Raw genomic sequence first — 25398 nt, 5'->3', positions numbered from 1 at the left:
AGCTGAGAACAAGTTCTCATTTACAACTGCGACCAGGCCAAGATAAAGAAAAGCAGTGTGACACAAACAACAACAGAGTTACACATGGAATAAACAAACGTACAGTCAATAACACAATAGAAAGGTCTATAAACAGTGTGTGCAAATGAAGTAAGATTGAGGTAAGTCAATAAATAGGCCGTAGTGGCGAAATAATTACAATTCCGCAAATAAACACTGGAGTGATAGATGTGCAGAAGATGAATGTGCAAGTAGAGATACTGGGGTGCAAAGGAGCAAAGACATGCAGTACAAATGGCTGCATGACTACATTACAGGGTAATTCTGTATGCAGTCGGTCTACTATATAACCACAATGTACACACGATGACAAAAAGCATTGAGGTTGAATATAGCTCAGCATCTGACTCAGCATTGAGTACACCAACTTCTGAATATCTTATTACAATTAAATGATGAAAAACAGTGTTGAAAGCTGCATTTGTTACTAGCATCATCCCACTTAAGGACAACTATGGAGCAGAGAACAGAATGATACACTAACATAGCGGTCTAGTAATTATTATGTATATGCGTCCCAAATGGCACTGTATTCACTGTATAGTACACTACATTTGAACAGAGCCCTATGGGCCCTCATTAGTAAAAAGGGTGCCATTTCAGACAGCCGTTGACTGTCAGCTCCCTCCAGCTAAACACTTATGCGGTTGAAGACAAAGAATGATTGATCATATTAATTCCTCTGGCATGGATAAAAAGGTTATGAATATCTGATGCTGAATGTCTGATGAAAGATGAACTCGGAGGGAGGGAGGGAGCGATAGAAAGAGAAGGAGAGAGCGAGAGACAGAAAGAGAGCGAGAAAGAGTGAGAAAGAGAGGGTGGGTGGGTTGGAGAGTTTGGATATGATAGAGTAGCTGGGTCTTGGACAGGACTGGATTGTTGATATGATGAGTCTTCGAAATATATACAGTATTTCTATTATCATAAAATAATATTATGGATTAGGCTCCAAACAAGCCTTCAAAAACTCAAACAAGAATGATGCTGTGTGTGCATCTTGCTATCCGTCACTCAAATGGTGAGGGGCTGAAGCTCATTGGCTTGAATTCGAATTGCTTGGGGGCTGGCCCACATGGGGGAAAATGGCACTGAACAGCTTCCAGTAAACAGTCGCTTTGAAACTAGGGATTATGTGGCTAATTGAGGTAAAACAGCAATTCTGATCATAGATTATGCATGTATGAACTACACATTGACAAATCCAGCCCAAAGCAGGAGGTAAAAAAAGAAAAAATACTATTTGCCAAGGTTCCAGAGCATGTCTTTAACCCATTCACATCCTCTAACTATATTTTGTACAATATCAAAATGTGCCATAGAACAAATTCTGTTTGGTGTAAATACATGAAATTTCGTGCAAAAATGTTTGCACGTGTCTAGACAAACCAAATGGAAATTTTACAATTGTCATTATGTATCATACTTCCAGTGTCAAGTTTGGGATTTTGAGAAAATGTGAAATAAATCATTCATCATATGTATTTTGAAATACATTTCAGAATAAAAATAGTTTCAAAGCATAAAGTATTGTTACTTGACCTGTTCCAAGCCCAAATACGCCAAATATATGATTCAACTCATTGTAATTCGTGAACTACAGCCGTTTCTGTACCGTACTATATTTAGTCTCTGGACTCAACGAGTACATTTAGCCCGTATCCAAAAAGCATCTCAGAAAAGGTCATAGGAATCCTGTTAAAACCAGTTTTAACTCCCAGCTCAGAGTAAGTTTTAAGACACTGCCCAGACGAACTCTGAGCCAGGAGTAAAATCAACTCATAAAAATAAAATCTCAGCTGGTAATCATGACAGTTTGAGGTACTTCAAAGGAAATGTAGTGATGATACTCATTGACATTGTTGCAAATGATGGGGAGTTACCAATCCCAATAAGGCATCGCCATCTGTGAATTCTAAAGGTAACACGCTTCAGACAAATATGGTCAATGTGACTGTACATGAAATATTGCAATGGTAAATGTTTTGCAACAAAAACCGATCTACCTGAACAAAACGGGGGAGGGACCTACCTGCATTTGTCCAATAGAAACTCTAGGCATCAAGTCACTTGACGATAATTCTGCATACAACTTTGCATTCAAACGTTTGAAAGGCCTATCATTTTTATCGAACACAATCAAAGTTAACATAAGCCCTAGATGTCTTCAATTGCCCAACTTATAGGCATGCCCAATTTAGACATATTTTAACATGTTGCGGTGCTCCAAATTGATAACATGATCTAGGTAATTAAATAATCGAAATAAAAACTTTGTGGTTATAAGGACTATACCGGTAAGCTAAGAATGACGTGAACAATCAAGTAAATAAACGTTGGTTAGTTAGTTAGCAAGTTCAATGTATGAGTAGCCAACTAACATTAGGCTGCTAGCTAACATACTGGTACATACTGCTGTAATGATATGCAATAGGATAGCGTAGCTAACAAATTGTCAGCCAACATAACGCGTAACGTAACTTATTTGAAAAGTCATAACTTTATTACATTGGTCAACATTTTCTTAACATTTGTCATAATTAAAATAGTGCCTTAAGAATAAATAAATTAAATAGCGCCTTGAATTTGTTTTCTGGTGTGACATTATAATTAATGTTATTATAATAAGGTTGAATGATCCTCAAATAGACAAATCAAATATTTGTACTCATTGTTTAGTTACTTCTGTCTTTAAATCAGTAATCAAATTCTGGAATTTCCAAAAACAAAAAACACAATTTCCTTGTATAATGATGATAACCAAGTGTCTCACTATTACATTTTGGGTATGGGAAACTTGCTAGATGATCAGAGAAATTCGAGTCAAAGCTTTTCTTTTAGGCTTTTTTTTACAGAAAAATAAGTTCTGGGTGCTTTACTAGCAATAGACAACAAGAAATCCACAGGGGCCGGCCAATTGGATCCTGGTCTGCTTAAGTGTGCAGCGGCCATCATTGTTAGTTCAAAACCCACATTTTTTATTTAACTTTGTTATCAGGAAATATTCCAAAAGTATGGAAATCATCTTGTGCTGCCACTTCATAAGGACGGGGACAGTAGTGATCTTAATCATCATCGCCCCATTTCAAGGCTTCCTTTTCTAGTGAAGATTCTTGAATCCTTGGTAAATGTATAACTTTGCTCTTTATTTATCTGAGAAATATATTTTGAATGTAAACCAATCCGGGTTTAGGCCTGGGCATAGTACTATTACAACAACCACTTTAGTTGTTAATGATCCTGTCAATGCTTTAGACAGTCAAATGAAATGTGCGGCTTTGTTTGTGGACCTGTTGATCATGCTATTTTACTGAATAAGTGGTCCTTGATAAGCCTGAGCTCTGATTTCTTTTCATGGTTTCATGATTATCTTAGTGACAGAACTCAGGCCATCGTGATTGATGGGTTAAGTCTGAATTTCTTGAAGTAGATAAAGGTGTACCACAGGGGTTGATTCCAGGATCGGTTCTCTTCACTATTTATATAAACACTATTGGTCAATCTGTTAAAAATTGTAAACTTAATTTATATGCAGATGATACTATTATGTATCCTATTGCCCTGACTGTTGTTCTGTGTCAAAATTACAGTAAGATTTAATAGCTATACAAGAATCCCTTGCTGATTTAAAACGTGTGCTTAATACAGGCAAAACAAAATACGTTTTTATTTTAAACTCTTGTAAGAATGTTTCAGATGAACTACATGTTCACTCATTAGATGATTCTCCAATATAATGTGTTCCTGAATATAAATACTTAGGCATTTGGATTGATGTGGATTTGATGTTCAGAAAACATAGAGATGAGCTGGTTAAGAAGCTAAGATTTAAAGTTGGCTTTTTCTACAGATTGTGACTTTCTCTAAGCAATGGGAAGCAGATTATTCAATTAACCTTTTTATCTGTTCTTGATTATGGTGACATTATTTATCAAAGTGCAGCTGCAACTACTTAAACCGTTGGAAGCCATCTACCATAGTGCCCTTCATTTTGTTATAGGTGACAGTTCTGATACTCATCACTGCATCCTGTATCAAAAGGTTGGCTGGACTTCGCTAAAGACCCGTAGATCTATACATTACTCCCTTTTTATTTACAAGGCCCAACTTTATAAAAACTTATCTAACTTTTCTGTTGAAATATAGACAAGTTGCCTAACCCGTTCACAATATTGGTTAACTCGAGGTTCCTACGGTCTCCACTGAGAAAGGCAAATCTGCGTTTAGTTTTAATGCAACTTATTGCTGGAAAAAATTATAAACACATTTAATCTTGATGTTCTGATGTCACAATTTAAACTATTGGTGGGGGACTTATTTGTGGAGGAATGTAACTGTTTTTCTGATTGATTTTGTGATGTTTTATTTGTGTTCGAATGTGTTTTTGTATATGTACAGTACCAAAAGTCTTAAACAAATCCAAATCTATTTTATATTTGAGATTCTCTCAACCAGCTTCAACTGAAAAGCTTTTCCAACAGTCTTTAAGGAGTTCCCACTTATGCTGAGCACTTGTTGGCTGCTTTTCCTTCACTCCACGGTCCAACTCATCCCAAACCATCTCAATGTGGTTGAGGTCGGGGGATTGTGGAGGCCAGGTCATCTGATGCAGCACTCCATCACTCTCCTTCTTGCCAAATAGCTCTTACACAGTCTGGAGGTGTGTTGGGTTATTGTCTTGCTGAAAAACAAATGATAGTCCCACTAAGCGCAAACCAGATGGCATGGCGTATCGTTGCAGAATGCTGTGGTAGCCATGCTGGTTAAGTGTGCCTTGAATTCTAAATAAATCAGACAGTGTCACCAGTAAAGCACCCACACACCATCACACCTCCTCCTCCATGCTTTATGGTGGGAAATACACAAGTAGATAATCTGTTCACCCACACCGTGTCTCACAAAGACATGGCCGTAGGAACCAAAAATCTCCAATTTGGACTCCAGACCAAAAGGCACATGTCCACCAGTCTAATGTCTATTGCTTGTGTTTCTTGGCCCAAGCAAGTCTCTTCTTATTGGTGTCCTTCAGTAGTGGCTTCTTTGCAGCAATTCGACCATGAAGGCCTGATTCATGCAGTCTCCTCTGAACAGTTGATGTTGAGATGTGTCTGTTACTTGAACTCCGTGAAGCATTTATTTGGGCTGCAATTTCTGAGGTTGGTAGCTCTAATGAACTTATCCTCTGCAGCAGAGGTAACTCTGGGTCTTCCATTCCTGTGGCGGTCCTCATGAGAGCCATTTTCATCAATGCATTTTAAGGTTTTTGCGACTGCACTTGAAGAAACTTTCAAAGTTCTTGAAATTTTCCAATTGACTGACCTTGACTGTCGTTTCTCTTTGCTTATTTGAGCTTTTGCCATAACATGGACTTGGTCTTTTACCAAATAGAGCTATATTCTGTATACCAACCCTACCTTGTCACAACACAACTGATTGACTCAAATGCATTAAGAAGGAAAGAAATTCCCCAAATTAACTTTTAACAAGGCACAATGTTAATTGAAATGCATTCCTGGTGACTACCTCATGAAGCTGGTTGAGAGAATGCCAAGAGTGTACAAAGCTGTCATCAAGGAAAAGAGTGGCAATTTGAAGAATCTCAAATATAAAATATATTTTGATTTGTTTAACACTTTTTTGGTTACTACATGATTCCATGTGTGTTATTTCATAGTTTTGATGTCTTCACTATTATTCTACAATGTAGAAAATAGTAAAAATAAAGAAAAACCCTTGAATGAGTAGGTGTTCTAAAACGTTTGACCGGTAGTGTATATATGAGTGTATATTTATGTACAGCGTGCATTAGAAAAAGAGACCTAGGTCTCAATACGTCTTCCATGTTAAAGTCAAGGTAAATAAATAAGATTCACAGTAATTTCACTAAACCTACACAATTCGGGAGTGGATAATGTGTGTGCCTGCTGCCTTCCTTGGCTGTGGTAGCCATTTCCCAGGCTCCTGCTCCGGAATCAAACCCAGATTCCATGTTATCTTTGGTCACCATAGTAGGCACAGAAACTACCATTGAAAGTTGATAGAGGAGACATTTGAATGAGATGCTAGTGCCACGAAGGGTCACCAAAAGCGCCCGATGCACCCGAGAGCACCCCGGATGGGTTTTGGGTCTGATAAATGGATGTGTGCCCGAAGGTCAGCACTTGTTGGCATATCTTAGCCTAATAAATGCCACAGTTATCGAGAACCATAACTGATTTAAAGAGCCATTCACAGTTTCACTCTACCAAGACTTGCATGTCTTAATCTTTGGGACAAGAATATGGCAGGATCAACCAGTTAGAGCAGGGGGGAACAGTATCCCAAAGAGGCACAGCTGATGGGGCCCTCCCAGGGTGGATCACGTATGCCAATCGGTCAGAAGGAGTGAAACTGGTAAGGCAGACAGAGATGGACCAAGGCGATGGATGGTCTAATGCAGGGAGTGAGAACCAGGAATGGGAAAACCACAGCCAGCCCCCAATATCTGTCTGCACCGTCACTAGAGCCAGGTAAAATAACTACATCCTCCCCAAAGACAGAGTTAGACTCAGAGGTCACTAGAGCAATGTTCACCTGCCGAGACTGAGAAACCAAGTGTGGGATAACGAATACTGTAAATATTGCACTCATAATCACTTAAAAGGATCAAAATTGCAATAGGATACAAATAAGTCTCATGCAAATAAGAGTTATTTGATGAAAAATAAGTCATTATAGAAGTTTATTAATGGATTACGTACACCCCGAGTGACTGCTATTTAGTATGGTGTGACACCAAATTCATGTTAAACCAATGGAAAAAAGCTGTCACACTGTTAGAAATCTCAGGCTGTTTGGTCCATTTGGGGATTTATTGCTAACAGTAAGCCTTCCATATGATTTCACCAAAATGTATTATTGGTGCCCAAATGATGGCTCGTTGTTTGATCACAGAATTGTGTAACACCAAGTGGACATTGATTACATTTTGTCCCTAAAAGCAATCAGAACTATTTGGAAATATCATGAATATTGAAAAGATGGCGCCGAAGAACATGGCTGATGTTTTACATTCTCCCAACCAATTGTGCTATTTTGTTAGTTTTTTTTGCGTAACTTATTTTTTTACTTATGGTGTACATAATGTTGCTGCTACAGTCTTATGAACGAAAATAACTTCTGGACATGAGAACAGCAATTACTCACCGCGGACTGGAAGAAACCTTTTCCTTTAACGAGTCCGACGAGAAGGATATCCTGCTTTCATTGGAACAGGCCAGAGACACGCATTTTGCGTTTAGAAAAGACGCAGGAAAAGGGGCCGCAGATTGGGCAGCCTTCTGAGAATCTGTAGGCGAGTGAGTAAACTCCCACTGCCATCCGTTCTTCTTGCTAACATGCAATCATTGGAAAATAAAATGATGACCTTCGAAAAAGTTTATCCTACCAACAGGACATCAAAAAACGAACATCTTATGTTTCACCGAGACGTGACTGAACGACGATACGGACCAATATAGAGCTAGCGGGATTTTCCATGCACCGGCAGAAAGAGACACTATCTTTGGTAAGACGAGGGGTGGGTGTGTGTGTCTATTTGTCAATAACAGCTGGTGTGCGATGTCTAATATTAAAGAAGTCTCGAGGTATTGCTCGCCTGAGGTAGAGTACCTTATGATAAGCTATAGACCACACTATCTACTAAGAGAGTTCTCATCTATATTATTCGTAGCCGTCCATTTACCACCACAGAACGAAGCTGGCACTAAGACCGCTCTCAACCAACTCTATAAGGCCATAAGCAAACAAGAAAATGCTCACCCAGAAGCGGTGCTCCTAGTGGCCAGGGACTTTAATGCAGGCAAACATAAATCAGTTTTACCAAATTTTTACCAGCATGTCACATATGTAACCAGAGAAGAAAAAAAAAATCCTAGACCACCTTTACTCCACACAGAGATGCATACAAAGCTCTTCCCCGCCCTCCATTTGGCAAATGTAACCATAATTCTATCCTCCTGATTCCTGCTTACAAGCAAAAACTAAAGCAGGAAGTACCAGTGACTCGCTCAATACGGAAGTGGTCAGATGATGCGGATGCTACACTACAGGACTGTTTTGCTAGCACAGAGTGGAATATGTTCCGGGATTCATCCAATGGCATTGAAGAGTACACCACCTCAGTCAAAGGCTTCATCAGTAAGTGCATCGACAATGTCATTCCCACAGTGACTGTACGTACATATCCCAACCAGAAGCCATGAATTACAGGTAACATCCGCACTGAGCTAAAGGCTAGAGCTGCCGCTTTCAAGGAGCGGGACACTAATCCGGACGCTTATAAGAAATCACACTCGGCGTGCAAACGGCCCAGTACATTACTGGGGCCAAGCTTCCTGCCATCCAGGACCTATACAATAGGCGGTGTCAGAGGAAAGCCCATACAATTTTCAGGGACTCCAGTCCCCCAAGTTATAGACTGTTTTCTCTGCTACCGCATGGCAAGCAGTACCGGGGCGCCATGTCTAGGACCAAAAGGCTCCTCAACAGCTTCTACCTCCAAGCCATAAGACTGATGAACAATTAATAAAATTGCCACCGGACAATTTACATTGACCCTCCCCCCACATCCTTTTTGGTACAACAGCGAGTAGCAGCGGTTATTATCTATGCATAGTCACTTCACCCCCACCTACATGTACAAATTACCTCAACTAACCTGTACCCCCGCACACTGACTCGGTACCCCCTGTATACAGCCTTGTTATTGTTATTCGTATTGTGTTACTTTTTATTATAACCTTTTATTTTAATCTACTTTGTAAATATTTTCTTAACTCTTCTTGAACTCCACTGTTGGTTAAGGGATTGTAAGTAAGCATTTCACGGTAAAGTCTACACTTGTTGTATTTGGCACATGTGACAAATAAAGTTTTATTTGATTTTCTAAATAGACTTGGGGACAATTGTTTCTTGAAATAAACTTCTATATTATAACTGAAAGAGTACGTGAAGGGAATTTTAGTCATTTTTTCATTAATTTACAGAAGTTCAAAGTTCCATAACCTCACCTGGGACAGTCACACCATTGGACATCTGTCATGTTTGGTTCACAATTGTAAGAGAACAAATGATACACTGCATGAATTTACTCATGATCCAAGTAAAAAAACGAAGCTTTTAGTGTTGTCAATTTAAGGTATTGTTTGCCATCATGGACAAAAACAAAGGGGCATGTCAACTACCCAGGTCTAGATTAATTATGGATTGATCATATAGAAATATCGTTAAATTATTTTAACAACTCCAAATCAATTGCATGCGGCGCAGGAACCATGGACTCGCTACATTTTTCAATTATCAAGACACCTGCTGGTAACTCTTAACTGGTTGGGACAGCTCATGAGGTGTCTTAAATATCTGTCGACTAGGTGGGACTCTTATGACTAAAGAGGCTTCATGCAAAGCTTTTATTTGTACCCTAAAGAGTAGGAGTAAAATGTATATTCTCACCACTTTTTTAAAAACATTTGAATTTTTTTATTTCACCTTTATTTAACCAGGTAGACTAGTTGAGAACAAGTTCTCATTTGCAACTGCGACCTGGCCAAGATAAAGCATAGCAGTTAGACCCATACAACACAGAGTTACACATGGAATGAACAAAACATACAGTCAATAATACAGAAGTAAAAAAGAAAACAAAAAGTCTATATACAGTGAGTGCAAATTAGGTAAAATAAGGGAATTAAGGCAATAAATAGGCCACGGTGGCAAAGTAATTACAGTATGGCAATTAAACACTGGAATGGTAGATGTGCAAAAGATGGAATGTGCAATTAGAGATACTGGGGTGCAAAAGGAGCAGAATAAATAAATAAATACAGTATGGGTATGAGGTAGATAGATGGGCTGTATACAGAAGGGCTATGTACAGGTGCAGTGATCTGCACCTGTACAACCAATTTTCTACTCTGAGACACTTTGTGGATACGGGCCCAGATCGACAAAAAATTTGGATTTTATATATATATATATATATATATATATATATATAAATATATATAAAAATAAATAAAGGAATCCACACACACACTAAGAGTATATGCATTATAAGCAAATCATATGCCTGTCAATGGAGACTGGACAGCGAGTCATTTAACAGCATTTTTCCCTTTTCTCATATCTTAAACATGTTCAGATCTGAATAACTGTTGGTATATACACTCAGTGTACAAAACATTAGGAACACCTGCTCTTTCCATGACATAGTCTGACCAGGTGAATCCTGGTGAAAGCTATGATCCCTTACTGATGTAACTTGTTAAATCCACTTCAAATCAGTGTAGATGAAGGGGAGAAGACAGGTTAAAATAAGGATGTTTAAGCCTTGAGACAATTTAGACATGGATTGTGCATGTGTGCTATTCAGAGGGTGAATAGGCAAGACAAAATATTTAAGTGCCTTTATACGGGGTATGGTAGTTGGTGTCAGTCACACCCATTTGAGTGTGACATGAAACTAACGCTGCTGGGTTTTTCACGCTCAACAGTTTCCTGTGTGTATCAAGTATGGTCCACCACCCAAAGGACATCCAGCCAACTTGACAACTGTGGGAAGCACTGAAGTCAACATGGGCCAGCATCCCTGTGTAACGCTTGACACCTTGTAGAGTCCATCCTGGGGGGAAAAGGCAGTGCAACTGAACAGTAGGAAGGTGTTCCTAATGTTTTGTACACTGTATTATTGCCTTGACTGACATATATAAAAACAATATCTAAAAATCCACACATCTCTAGAGCACATGCAGTATAAGCTAATTCAATGAAGACTGGAGAGAGTCATTTTACAGTTTTTTCTCTGATCTTAAACATGTTATGTTTAACATACAGTACAAACATGCGGGTGAGTATGGATATGTCATGGTAGGGTGGGGTATGCAAAATGGGTCATCTTTGAGCCCTTTCTGACCCCTTCTACCATGGGCAAACATGCATGGAAGGTTTCGTGCAAATCAAAAAAGGTGCAGTCAAAAAGTGTTTCAATTAATCTAGAACCCACACTTACTGATAATATACAGCTGGCTGGGTTTTCCATGCATCAGGCAGGACAGAACAGCCACGTCTGGTAAGACGAGGGGTGGTGGTGTGTCTATTTGTCAATAACAGCTGGTGCGCGATGTCTAATATTAAAGAAGTCTCGAGGTATTGCTCGCTTGAGGTAGAGTACCTCATGATAAGCTGTGGGCTACACTATCTACCAAGAGAGTTTTCATCTATAGTTTTCATAGCCGTCTATTTAATACCTCAAACCGATGCAGGCACTAAGACCGCACTCAAAGAGCTGTACAAGGCCAGAAGCAAACAAGAAAATGCTCATCCCAAAGTGGCACTCCTAGTGGCCGGCAACTTTAACGTAGGCAAACTTAAATCCTTTTGCCCTAATTTCTACCAGCATGTCACATGTGCAACCAGAAGGAAAAAAAGTCTAGACCACCTTTACTCCACACACAGAGACACATACAAAGCTCTCCCTCAACCTCCATTTGGCAAATTTGACCATAATTCTATCCTCCTGATTCCTGCTTGGGCTCCCCAGTGGTGCAGCGGTCTAAGGCACTGCATCTCAGGGCAAGAGGCGTCACTACAGTCCCTGGTTCGGATCCAGGCTTTATCACATAAGGCTGTGATTGGGAGTCCCATAGGGTGTCTGGGTTTGGCCGTTATTGTAAATAAGAATTTGTTCTTAACTGACTTGCCTAGTTAAGTAAAAGGTAACATTTAAAAATATATATATTTAATGTATATATATATATATATATATATATATATAAAATAAAAAAATGTACAAGCAAAAAAGTAAAGCAGGAAGTACCAGTAACTCGCTCAATACAGAAGTGGTCAGATGACACGGATCCTACGCTACAGGCCTGTTTTGCTAGCACAGACTGGAATATGTTCCGGGATTCATCCAATGGCATTGAAGAGTACACCACCTCAGTCAAAGGCTTCATCAGTAAGTGCATCGACAATGTCATTCCCACAGTGACTGTACGTACATATCCCAACCAGAAGCCATGAATTACAGGTAACATCCGCACTGAGCTAAAGGCTAGAGCTGCCGCTTTCAAGGAGCGGGACACTAATCCGGACGCTTATAAGAAATCACACTCGGCGTGCAAACGGCCCAGTACATTACTGGGGCCAAGCTTCCTGCCATCCAGGACCTATACAATAGGCGGTGTCAGAGGAAAGCCCATACAATTTTCAGGGACTCCAGTCCCCCAAGTTATAGACTGTTTTCTCTGCTACCGCATGGCAAGCAGTACCGGGGCGCCATGTCTAGGACCAAAAGGCTCCTCAACAGCTTCTACCTCCAAGCCATAAGACTGATGAACAATTAATAAAATTGCCACCGGACAATTTACATTGACCCTCCCCCCACATCCTTTTTGGTACAACAGCGAGTAGCAGCGGTTATTATCTATGCATAGTCACTTCACCCCCACCTACATGTACAAATTACCTCAACTAACCTGTACCCCCGCACACTGACTCGGTACCCCCTGTATACAGCCTTGTTATTGTTATTCGTATTGTGTTACTTTTTATTATAACCTTTTATTTTAATCTACTTTGTAAATATTTTCTTAACTCTTCTTGAACTCCACTGTTGGTTAAGGGATTGTAAGTAAGCATTTCACGGTAAAGTCTACACTTGTTGTATTTGGCACATGTGACAAATAAAGTTTTATTTGATTTTCTAAATAGACTTGGGGACAATTGTTTCTTGAAATAAACTTCTATATTATAACTGAAAGAGTACGTGAAGGGAATTTTAGTCATTTTTTCATTAATTTACAGAAGTTCAAAGTTCCATAACCTCACCTGGGACAGTCACACCATTGGACATCTGTCATGTTTGGTTCACAATTGTAAGAGAACAAATGATACACTGCATGAATTTACTCATGATCCAAGTAAAAAAACGAAGCTTTTAGTGTTGTCAATTTAAGGTATTGTTTGCCATCATGGACAAAAACAAAGGGGCATGTCAACTACCCAGGTCTAGATTAATTATGGATTGATCATATAGAAATATCGTTAAATTATTTTAACAACTCCAAATCAATTGCATGCGGCGCAGGAACCATGGACTCGCTACATTTTTCAATTATCAAGACACCTGCTGGTAACTCTTAACTGGTTGGGACAGCTCATGAGGTGTCTTAAATATCTGTCGACTAGGTGGGACTCTTATGACTAAAGAGGCTTCATGCAAAGCTTTTATTTGTACCCTAAAGAGTAGGAGTAAAATGTATATTCTCACCACTTTTTTAAAAACATTTGAATTTTTTTATTTCACCTTTATTTAACCAGGTAGACTAGTTGAGAACAAGTTCTCATTTGCAACTGCGACCTGGCCAAGATAAAGCATAGCAGTTAGACCCATACAACACAGAGTTACACATGGAATGAACAAAACATACAGTCAATAATACAGAAGTAAAAAAGAAAACAAAAAGTCTATATACAGTGAGTGCAAATTAGGTAAAATAAGGGAATTAAGGCAATAAATAGGCCACGGTGGCAAAGTAATTACAGTATGGCAATTAAACACTGGAATGGTAGATGTGCAAAAGATGGAATGTGCAAGTAGAGATACTGGGGTGCAAAAGGAGCAGAATAAATAAATAAATACAGTATGGGTATGAGGTAGATAGATGGGCTGTATACAGAAGGGCTATGTACAGGTGCAGTGATCTGCACCTGTACAACCAATTTTCTACTCTGAGACACTTTGTGGATACGGGCCCAGATCGACAAAAAATTTGGATTTTTTATATATATATATATATATATATATATATATATATATATATATATATATATATATATATATATAAATATATATAAAAATAAATAAAGGAATCCACACACACACTAAGAGTATATGCATTATAAGCAAATCATATGCCTGTCAATGGAGACTGGACAGCGAGTCATTTAACAGCATTTTTCCCTTTTCTCATATCTTAAACATGTTCAGATCTGAATAACTGTTGGTATATACACTCAGTGTACAAAACATTAGGAACACCTGCTCTTTCCATGACATAGTCTGACCAGGTGAATCCTGGTGAAAGCTATGATCCCTTACTGATGTAACTTGTTAAATCCACTTCAAATCAGTGTAGATGAAGGGGAGAAGACAGGTTAAAATAAGGATGTTTAAGCCTTGAGACAATTTAGACATGGATTGTGCATGTGTGCTATTCAGAGGGTGAATAGGCAAGACAAAATATTTAAGTGCCTTTATACGGGGTATGGTAGTTGGTGTCAGTCACACCCATTTGAGTGTGACATGAAACTAACGCTGCTGGGTTTTTCACGCTCAACAGTTTCCTGTGTGTATCAAGTATGGTCCACCACCCAAAGGACATCCAGCCAACTTGACAACTGTGGGAAGCACTGAAGTCAACATGGGCCAGCATCCCTGTGTAACGCTTGACACCTTGTAGAGTCCATCCTGGGGGGAAAAGGCAGTGCAACTGAACAGTAGGAAGGTGTTCCTAATGTTTTGTACACTGTATTATTGCCTTGACTGACATATATAAAAACAATATCTAAAAATCCACACATCTCTAGAGCACATGCAGTATAAGCTAATTCAATGAAGACTGGAGAGAGTCATTTTACAGTTTTTTCTCTGATCTTAAACATGTTATGTTTAACATACAGTACAAACATGCGGGTGAGTATGGATATGTCATGGTAGGGTGGGGTATGCAAAATGGGTCATCTTTGAGCCCTTTCTGACCCCTTCTACCATGGGCAAACATGCATGGAAGGTTTCGTGCAAATCAAAAAAGGTGCAGTCAAAAAGTGTTTCAATTAATCTAGAACCCACACTTACTGATAATATACAGCTGGCTGGGTTTTCCATGCATCAGGCAGGACAGAACAGCCACGTCTGGTAAGACGAGGGGTGGTGGTGTGTCTATTTGTCAATAACAGCTGGTGCGCGATGTCTAATATTAAAGAAGTCTCGAGGTATTGCTCGCTTGAGGTAGAGTACCTCATGATAAGCTGTGGGCTACACTATCTACCAAGAGAGTTTTCATCTATAGTTTTCATAGCCGTCTATTTAATACCTCAAACCGATGCAGGCACTAAGACCGCACTCAAAGAGCTGTACAAGGCCAGAAGCAAACAAGAAAATGCTCATCCCAAAGTGGCACTCCTAGTGGCCGGCAACTTTAACGTAGGCAAACTTAAATCCTTTTGCCCTAATTTCTACCAGCATGTCACATGTGCAACCAGAAGGAAAAAAAGTCTAGACCACCTTTACTCCACACACAGAGACACATACAAAGCTCTCCCTCAACCTCCATTTGGCAAATTTGACCATAATTCTATCCTCCTGATTCCTGCTTGGGCTCCCCAGTGGTGCAGCGGTCTAAGGCACTGCATCTCAGGGCAAGAGGCATCACTACAGTCCCTGGTTCGGATCCAGGCTTTATCACATAAGGCTGTGATTGGGAGTCCCATAGGGTGTCTGGGTTTGGCCGTTATTGTAAATAAGAATTTGTTCTTAACTGACTTGCCTAGTTAAGTAAAAGGTAACATTTAAAAATATATATATTTAATGTATATATATATATATATATATATAAAATAAAAAAATGTACAAGCAAAAAAGTAAAGCAGGAAGTACCAGTAACTCGCTCAATACAGAAGTGGTCAGATGACACGGATCCTACGCTACAGGCCTGTTTTGCTAGCACAGACTGGAATATGTTCCGGGATTCATCCAATGGCATTGAAGAGTACACCACCTCAGTCAAAGGCTTCATCAGTAAGTGCATCGACAATGTCATTCCCACAGTGACTGTACGTACATATCCCAACCAGAAGCCATGAATTACAGGTAACATCCGCACTGAGCTAAAGGCTAGAGCTGCCGCTTTCAAGGAGCGGGACACTAATCCGGACGCTTATAAGAAATCACACTCGGCGTGCAAACGGCCCAGTACATTACTGGGGCCAAGCTTCCTGCCATCCAGGACCTATACAATAGGCGGTGTCAGAGGAAAGCCCATACAATTTTCAGGGACTCCAGTCCCCCAAGTTATAGACTGTTTTCTCTGCTACCGCATGGCAAGCAGTACCGGGGCGCCATGTCTAGGACCAAAAGGCTCCTCAACAGCTTCTACCTCCAAGCCATAAGACTGATGAACAATTAATAAAATTGCCACCGGACAATTTACATTGACCCTCCCCCCACATCCTTTTTGGTACAACAGCGAGTAGCAGCGGTTATTATCTATGCATAGTCACTTCACCCCCACCTACATGTACAAATTACCTCAACTAACCTGTACCCCCGCACACTGACTCGGTACCCCCTGTATACAGCCTTGTTATTGTTATTCGTATTGTGTTACTTTTTATTATAACCTTTTATTTTAATCTACTTTGTAAATATTTTCTTAACTCTTCTTGAACTCCACTGTTGGTTAAGGGATTGTAAGTAAGCATTTCACGGTAAAGTCTACACTTGTTGTATTTGGCACATGTGACAAATAAAGTTTTATTTGATTTTCTAAATAGACTTGGGGACAATTGTTTCTTGAAATAAACGTCTATATTATAACTGAAAGAGTACGTGAAGGGAATTTTAGTCATTTTTTCATTAATTTACAGAAGTTCAAAGTTCCATAACCTCACCTGGGACAGTCACACCATTGGACATCTGTCATGTTTGGTTCACAATTGTAAGAGAACAAATGATACACTGCATGAATTTACTCATGATCCAAGTAAAAAAACGAAGCTTTTAGTGTTGTCAATTTAAGGTATTGTTTGCCATCATGGACAAAAACAAAGGGGCATGTCAACTACCCAGGTCTAGATTAATTATGGATTGATCATATAGAAATATCGTTAAATTATTTTAACAACTCCAAATCAATTGCATGCGGCGCAGGAACCATGGACTCGCTACATTTTTCAATTATCAAGACACCTGCTGGTAACTCTTAACTGGTTGGGACAGCTCATGAGGTGTCTTAAATATCTGTCGACTAGGTGGGACTCTTATGACTAAAGAGGCTTCATGCAAAGCTTTTATTTGTACCCTAAAGAGTAGGAGTAAAATGTATATTCTCACCACTTTTTTAAAAACATTTGAATTTTTTTATTTCACCTTTATTTAACCAGGTAGACTAGTTGAGAACAAGTTCTCATTTGCAACTGCGACCTGGCCAAGATAAAGCATAGCAGTTAGACCCATACAACACAGAGTTACACATGGAATGAACAAAACATACAGTCAATAATACAGAAGTAAAAAAGAAAACAAAAAGTCTATATACAGTGAGTGCAAATTAGGTAAAATAAGGGAATTAAGGCAATAAATAGGCCACGGTGGCAAAGTAATTACAGTATGGCAATTAAACACTGGAATGGTAGATGTGCAAAAGATGGAATGTGCAAGTAGAGATACTGGGGTGCAAAAGGAGCAGAATAAATAAATAAATACAGTATGGGTATGAGGTAGATAGATGGGCTGTATACAGAAGGGCTATGTACAGGTGCAGTGATCTGCACCTGTACAACCAATTTTCTACTCTGAGACACTTTGTGGATACGGGCCCAGATCGACAAAAAATTTGGATTTTATATATATATATATATATATATATATATATATATATATATATATATATATATATATATATATATAAATATATATAAAAATAAATAAAGGAATCCACACACACACTAAGAGTATATGCATTATAAGCAAATCATATGCCTGTCAATGGAGACTGGACAGCGAGTCATTTAACAGCATTTTTCCCTTTTCTCATATCTTAAACATGTTCAGATCTGAATAACTGTTGGTATATACACTCAGTGTACAAAACATTAGGAACACCTGCTCTTTCCATGACATAGTCTGACCAGGTGAATCCTGGTGAAAGCTATGATCCCTTACTGATGTAACTTGTTAAATCCACTTCAAATCAGTGTAGATGAAGGGGAGAAGACAGGTTAAAATAAGGATGTTTAAGCCTTGAGACAATTTAGACATGGATTGTGCATGTGTGCTATTCAGAGGGTGAATAGGCAAGACAAAATATTTAAGTGCCTTTATACGGGGTATGGTAGTTGGTGTCAGTCACACCCATTTGAGTGTGACATGAAACTAACGCTGCTGGGTTTTTCACGCTCAACAGTTTCCTGTGTGTATCAAGTATGGTCCACCACCCAAAGGACATCCAGCCAACTTGACAACTGTGGGAAGCACTGAAGTCAACATGGGCCAGCATCCCTGTGTAACGCTTGACACCTTGTAGAGTCCATCCTGGGGGGAAAAGGCAGTGCAACTGAACAGTAGGAAGGTGTTCCTAATGTTTTGTACACTGTATTATTGCCTTGACTGACATATATAAAAACAATATCTAAAAATCCACACATCTCTAGAGCACATGCAGTATAAGCTAATTCAATGAAGACTGGAGAGAGTCATTTTACAGTTTTTTCTCTGATCTTAAACATGTTATGTTTAACATACAGTACAAACATGCGGGTGAGTATGGATATGTCATGGTAGGGTGGGGTATGCAAAATGGGTCATCTTTGAGCCCTTTCTGACCCCTTCTACCATGGGCAAACATGCATGGAAGGTTTCGTGCAAATCAAAAAAGGTGCAGTCAAAAAGTGTTTCAATTAATCTAGAACCCACACTTACTGATAATATACAGCTGGCTGGGTTTTCCATGCATCAGGCAGGACAGAACAGCCACGTCTGGTAAGACGAGGGGTGGTGGTGTGTCTATTTGTCAATAACAGCTGGTGCGCGATGTCTAATATTAAAGAAGTCTCGAGGTATTGCTCGCTTGAGGTAGAGTACCTCATGATAAGCTGTGGGCTACACTATCTACCAAGAGAGTTTTCATCTATAGTTTTCATAGCCGTCTATTTAATACCTCAAACCGATGCAGGCACTAAGACCGCACTCAAAGAGCTGTACAAGGCCAGAAGCAAACAAGAAAATGCTCATCCCAAAGTGGCACTCCTAGTGGCCGGCAACTTTAACGTAGGCAAACTTAAATCCTTTTGCCCTAATTTCTACCAGCATGTCACATGTGCAACCAGAAGGAAAAAAAGTCTAGACCACCTTTACTCCACACACAGAGACACATACAAAGCTCTCCCTCAACCTCCATTTGGCAAATTTGACCATAATTCTATCCTCCTGATTCCTGCTTGGGCTCCCCAGTGGTGCAGCGGTCTAAGGCACTGCATCTCAGGGCAAGAGGCGTCACTACAGTCCCTGGTTCGGATCCAGGCTTTATCACATAAGGCTGTGATTGGGAGTCCCATAGGGTGTCTGGGTTTGGCCGTTATTGTAAATAAGAATTTGTTCTTAACTGACTTGCCTAGTTAAGTAAAAGGTAACATTTAAAAATATATATATTTAATGTATATATATATATATATATATATAAAATAAAAAAATGTACAAGCAAAAAAGTAAAGCAGGAAGTACCAGTAACTCGCTCAATACAGAAGTGGTCAGATGACACGGATCCTACGCTACAGGCCTGTTTTGCTAGCACAGACTGGAATATGTTCCGGGATTCATCCAATGGCATTGAAGAGTACACCACCTCAGTCAAAGGCTTCATCAGTAAGTGCATCGACAATGTCATTCCCACAGTGACTGTACGTACATATCCCAACCAGAAGCCATGAATTACAGGTAACATCCGCACTGAGCTAAAGGCTAGAGCTGCCGCTTTCAAGGAGCGGGACACTAATCCGGACGCTTATAAGAAATCACACTCGGCGTGCAAACGGCCCAGTACATTACTGGGGCCAAGCTTCCTGCCATCCAGGACCTATACAATAGGCGGTGTCAGAGGAAAGCCCATACAATTTTCAGGGACTCCAGTCCCCCAAGTTATAGACTGTTTTCTCTGCTACCGCATGGCAAGCAGTACCGGGGCGCCATGTCTAGGACCAAAAGGCTCCTCAACAGCTTCTACCTCCAAGCCATAAGACTGATGAACAATTAATAAAATTGCCACCGGACAATTTACATTGACCCTCCCCCCACATCCTTTTTGGTACAACAGCGAGTAGCAGCGGTTATTATCTATGCATAGTCACTTCACCCCCACCTACATGTACAAATTACCTCAACTAACCTGTACCCCTGCACACTGACTCGGTACCCCCTGTATACAGCCTTGTTATTGTTATTCGTATTGTGTTACTTTTTATTATAACCTTTTATTTTAATCTACTTTGTAAATATTTTCTTAACTCTTCTTGAACTCCACTGTTGGTTAAGGGATTGTAAGTAAGCATTTCACGGTAAAGTCTACACTTGTTGTATTTGGCACATGTGACAAATAAAGTTTTATTTGATTTTCTAAATAGACTTGGGGACAATTGTTTCTTGAAATAAACGTCTATATTATAACTGAAAGAGTACGTGAAGGGAATTTTAGTCATTTTTTCATTAATTTACAGAAGTTCAAAGTTCCATAACCTCACCTGGGACAGTCACACCATTGGACATCTGTCATGTTTGGTTCACAATTGTAAGAGAACAAATGATACACTGCATGAATTTACTCATGATCCAAGTAAAAAAACGAAGCTTTTAGTGTTGTCAATTTAAGGTATTGTTTGCCATCATGGACAAAAACAAAGGGGCATGTCAACTACCCAGGTCTAGATTAATTATGGATTGATCATATAGAAATATCGTTAAATTATTTTAACAACTCCAAATCAATTGCATGCGGCGCAGGAACCATGGACTCGCTACATTTTTCAATTATCAAGACACCTGCTGGTAACTCTTAACTGGTTGGGACAGCTCATGAGGTGTCTTAAATATCTGTCGACTAGGTGGGACTCTTATGACTAAAGAGGCTTCATGCAAAGCTTTTATTTGTACCCTAAAGAGTAGGAGTAAAATGTATATTCTCACCACTTTTTTAAAAACATTTGAATTTTTTTATTTCACCTTTATTTAACCAGGTAGACTAGTTGAGAACAAGTTCTCATTTGCAACTGCGACCTGGCCAAGATAAAGCATAGCAGTTAGACCCATACAACACAGAGTTACACATGGAATGAACAAAACATACAGTCAATAATACAGAAGTAAAAAAGAAAACAAAAAGTCTATATACAGTGAGTGCAAATTAGGTAAAATAAGGGAATTAAGGCAATAAATAGGCCACGGTGGCAAAGTAATTACAGTATGGCAATTAAACACTGGAATGGTAGATGTGCAAAAGATGGAATGTGCAAGTAGAGATACTGGGGTGCAAAAGGAGCAGAATAAATAAATAAATACAGTATGGGTATGAGGTAGATAGATGGGCTGTATACAGAAGGGCTATGTACAGGTGCAGTGATCTGCACCTGTACAACCAATTTTCTACTCTGAGACACTTTGTGGATACGGGCCCAGATCGACAAAAAATTTGGATTTTATATATATATATATATATATATATATATATATATAAATATATATAAAAATAAATAAAGGAATCCACACACACACTAAGAGTATATGCATTATAAGCAAATCATATGCCTGTCAATGGAGACTGGACAGCGAGTCATTTAACAGCATTTTTCCCTTTTCTCATATCTTAAACATGTTCAGATCTGAATAACTGTTGGTATATACACTCAGTGTACAAAACATTAGGAACACCTGCTCTTTCCATGACATAGTCTGACCAGGTGAATCCTGGTGAAAGCTATGATCCCTTACTGATGTAACTTGTTAAATCCACTTCAAATCAGTGTAGATGAAGGGGAGAAGACAGGTTAAAATAAGGATGTTTAAGCCTTGAGACAATTTAGACATGGATTGTGCATGTGTGCTATTCAGAGGGTGAATAGGCAAGACAAAATATTTAAGTGCCTTTATACGGGGTATGGTAGTTGGTGTCAGTCACACCCATTTGAGTGTGACATGAAACTAACGCTGCTGGGTTTTTCACGCTCAACAGTTTCCTGTGTGTATCAAGTATGGTCCACCACCCAAAGGACATCCAGCCAACTTGACAACTGTGGGAAGCACTGAAGTCAACATGGGCCAGCATCCCTGTGTAACGCTTGACACCTTGTAGAGTCCATCCTGGGGGGAAAAGGCAGTGCAACTGAACAGTAGGAAGGTGTTCCTAATGTTTTGTACACTGTATTATTGCCTTGACTGACATATATAAAAACAATATCTAAAAATCCACACATCTCTAGAGCACATGCAGTATAAGCTAATTCAATGAAGACTGGAGAGAGTCATTTTACAGTTTTTTCTCTGATCTTAAACATGTTATGTTTAACATACAGTACAAACATGCGGGTGAGTATGGATATGTCATGGTAGGGTGGGGTATGCAAAATGGGTCATCTTTGAGCCCTTTCTGACCCCTTCTACCATGGGCAAACATGCATGGAAGGTTTCGTGCAAATCAAAAAAGGTGCAGTCAAAAAGTGTTTCAATTAATCTAGAACCCACACTTACTGATAATATACAGCTGGCTGGGTTTTCCATGCATCAGGCAGGACAGAACAGCCACGTCTGGTAAGACGAGGGGTGGTGGTGTGTCTATTTGTCAATAACAGCTGGTGCGCGATGTCTAATATTAAAGAAGTCTCGAGGTATTGCTCGCTTGAGGTAGAGTACCTCATGATAAGCTGTGGGCTACACTATCTACCAAGAGAGTTTTCATCTATAGTTTTCATAGCCGTCTATTTAATACCTCAAACCGATGCAGGCACTAAGACCGCACTCAAAGAGCTGTACAAGGCCAGAAGCAAACAAGAAAATGCTCATCCCAAAGTGGCACTCCTAGTGGCCGGCAACTTTAACGTAGGCAAACTTAAATCCTTTTGCCCTAATTTCTACCAGCATGTCACATGTGCAACCAGAAGGAAAAAAAGTCTAGACCACCTTTACTCCACACACAGAGACACATACAAAGCTCTCCCTCAACCTCCATTTGGCAAATTTGACCATAATTCTATCCTCCTGATTCCTGCTTGGGCTCCCCAGTGGTGCAGCGGTCTAAGGCACTGCATCTCAGGGCAAGAGGCGTCACTACAGTCCCTGGTTCGGATCCAGGCTTTATCACATAAGGCTGTGATTGGGAGTCCCATAGGGCGTCTGGGTTTGGCCGTTATTGTAAATAAGAATTTGTTCTTAACTGACTTGCCTAGTTAAGTAAAAGGTAACATTTAAAAATATATATATTTAATGTATATATATATATATATATATATAAAATAAAAAAATGTACAAGCAAAAAAGTAAAGCAGGAAGTACCAGTAACTCGCTCAATACAGAAGTGGTCAGATGACACGGATCCTACGCTACAGGCCTGTTTTGCTAGCACAGACTGGAATATGTTCCGGGATTCATCCAATGGCATTGAAGAGTACACCACCTCAGTCAAAGGCTTCATCAGTAAGTGCATCGACAATGTCATTCCCACAGTGACTGTACGTACATATCCCAACCAGAAGCCATGAATTACAGGTAACATCCGCACTGAGCTAAAGGCTAGAGCTGCCGCTTTCAAGGAGCGGGACACTAATCCGGACGCTTATAAGAAATCACACTCGGCGTGCAAACGGCCCAGTACATTACTGGGGCCAAGCTTCCTGCCATCCAGGACCTATACAATAGGCGGTGTCAGAGGAAAGCCCATACAATTTTCAGGGACTCCAGTCCCCCAAGTTATAGACTGTTTTCTCTGCTACCGCATGGCAAGCAGTACCGGGGCGCCATGTCTAGGACCAAAAGGCTCCTCAACAGCTTCTACCTCCAAGCCATAAGACTGATGAACAATTAATAAAATTGCCACCGGACAATTTACATTGACCCTCCCCCCACATCCTTTTTGGTACAACAGCGAGTAGCAGCGGTTATTATCTATGCATAGTCACTTCACCCCCACCTACATGTACAAATTACCTCAACTAACCTGTACCCCCGCACACTGACTCGGTACCCCCTGTATACAGCCTTGTTATTGTTATTCGTATTGTGTTACTTTTTATTATAACCTTTTATTTTAATCTACTTTGTAAATATTTTCTTAACTCTTCTTGAACTCCACTGTTGGTTAAGGGATTGTAAGTAAGCATTTCACGGTAAAGTCTACACTTGTTGTATTTGGCACATGTGACAAATAAAGTTTTATTTGATTTTCTAAATAGACTTGGGGACAATTGTTTCTTGAAATAAACGTCTATATTATAACTGAAAGAGTACGTGAAGGGAATTTTAGTCATTTTTTCATTAATTTACAGAAGTTCAAAGTTCCATAACCTCACCTGGGACAGTCACACCATTGGACATCTGTCATGTTTGGTTCACAATTGTAAGAGAACAAATGATACACTGCATGAATTTACTCATGATCCAAGTAAAAAAACTAAGCTTTTAGTGTTGTCAATTTAAGGTATTGTTTGCCATCATGGACAAAAACAAAGGGGCATGTCAACTACCCAGGTCTAGATTAATTATGGATTGATCATATAGAAATATCGTTAAATTATTTTAACAACTCCAAATCAATTGCATGCGGCGCAGGAACCATGGACTCGCTACATTTTTCAATTATCAAGACACCTGCTGGTAACTCTTAACTGGTTGGGACAGCTCATGAGGTGTCTTAAATATCTGTCGACTAGGTGGGACTCTTATGACTAAAGAGGCTTCATGCAAAGCTTTTATTTGTACCCTAAAGAGTAGGAGTAAAATGTATATTCTCACCACTTTTTTAAAAACATTTGAATTTTTTTATTTCACCTTTATTTAACCAGGTAGACTAGTTGAGAACAAGTTCTCATTTGCAACTGCGACCTGGCCAAGATAAAGCATAGCAGTTAGACCCATACAACACAGAGTTACACATGGAATGAACAAAACATACAGTCAATAATACAGAAGTAAAAAAGAAAACAAAAAGTCTATATACAGTGAGTGCAAATTAGGTAAAATAAGGGAATTAAGGCAATAAATAGGCCACGGTGGCAAAGTAATTACAGTATGGCAATTAAACACTGGAATGGTAGATGTGCAAAAGATGGAATGTGCAAGTAGAGATACTGGGGTGCAAAAGGAGCAGAATAAATAAATAAATACAGTATGGGTATGAGGTAGATAGATGGGCTGTATACAGAAGGGCTATGTACAGGTGCAGTGATCTGCACCTGTACAACCAATTTTCTACTCTGAGACACTTTGTGGATACGGGCCCAGATCGACAAAAAATTTGGATTTTATATATATAAATATATATA

General features: G+C 39.4%; 1 protein-coding gene across 5 annotated transcripts in view; it reads right to left on the bottom strand.

Annotated features, from left to right (window-relative positions):
• The window catches only part of ttc33 (tetratricopeptide repeat domain 33), an 81249-nt gene that overhangs the window by 17859 nt on the left and 37992 nt on the right, over positions 1–25398 (bottom strand). The gene's annotated exons all lie outside the window — the stretch shown is intronic.

Source organism: Salmo salar, chromosome 01 (genome assembly GCF_965601325.2).
Source record: "Salmo salar chromosome 01, fSalSal1, whole genome shotgun sequence".
NCBI lineage: Eukaryota > Metazoa > Chordata > Actinopteri > Salmoniformes > Salmonidae > Salmo > Salmo salar.
The sequence above is the reverse complement of the archived record's forward strand: the minus strand, read 5'-3'. Positions and strand labels throughout refer to the sequence as shown.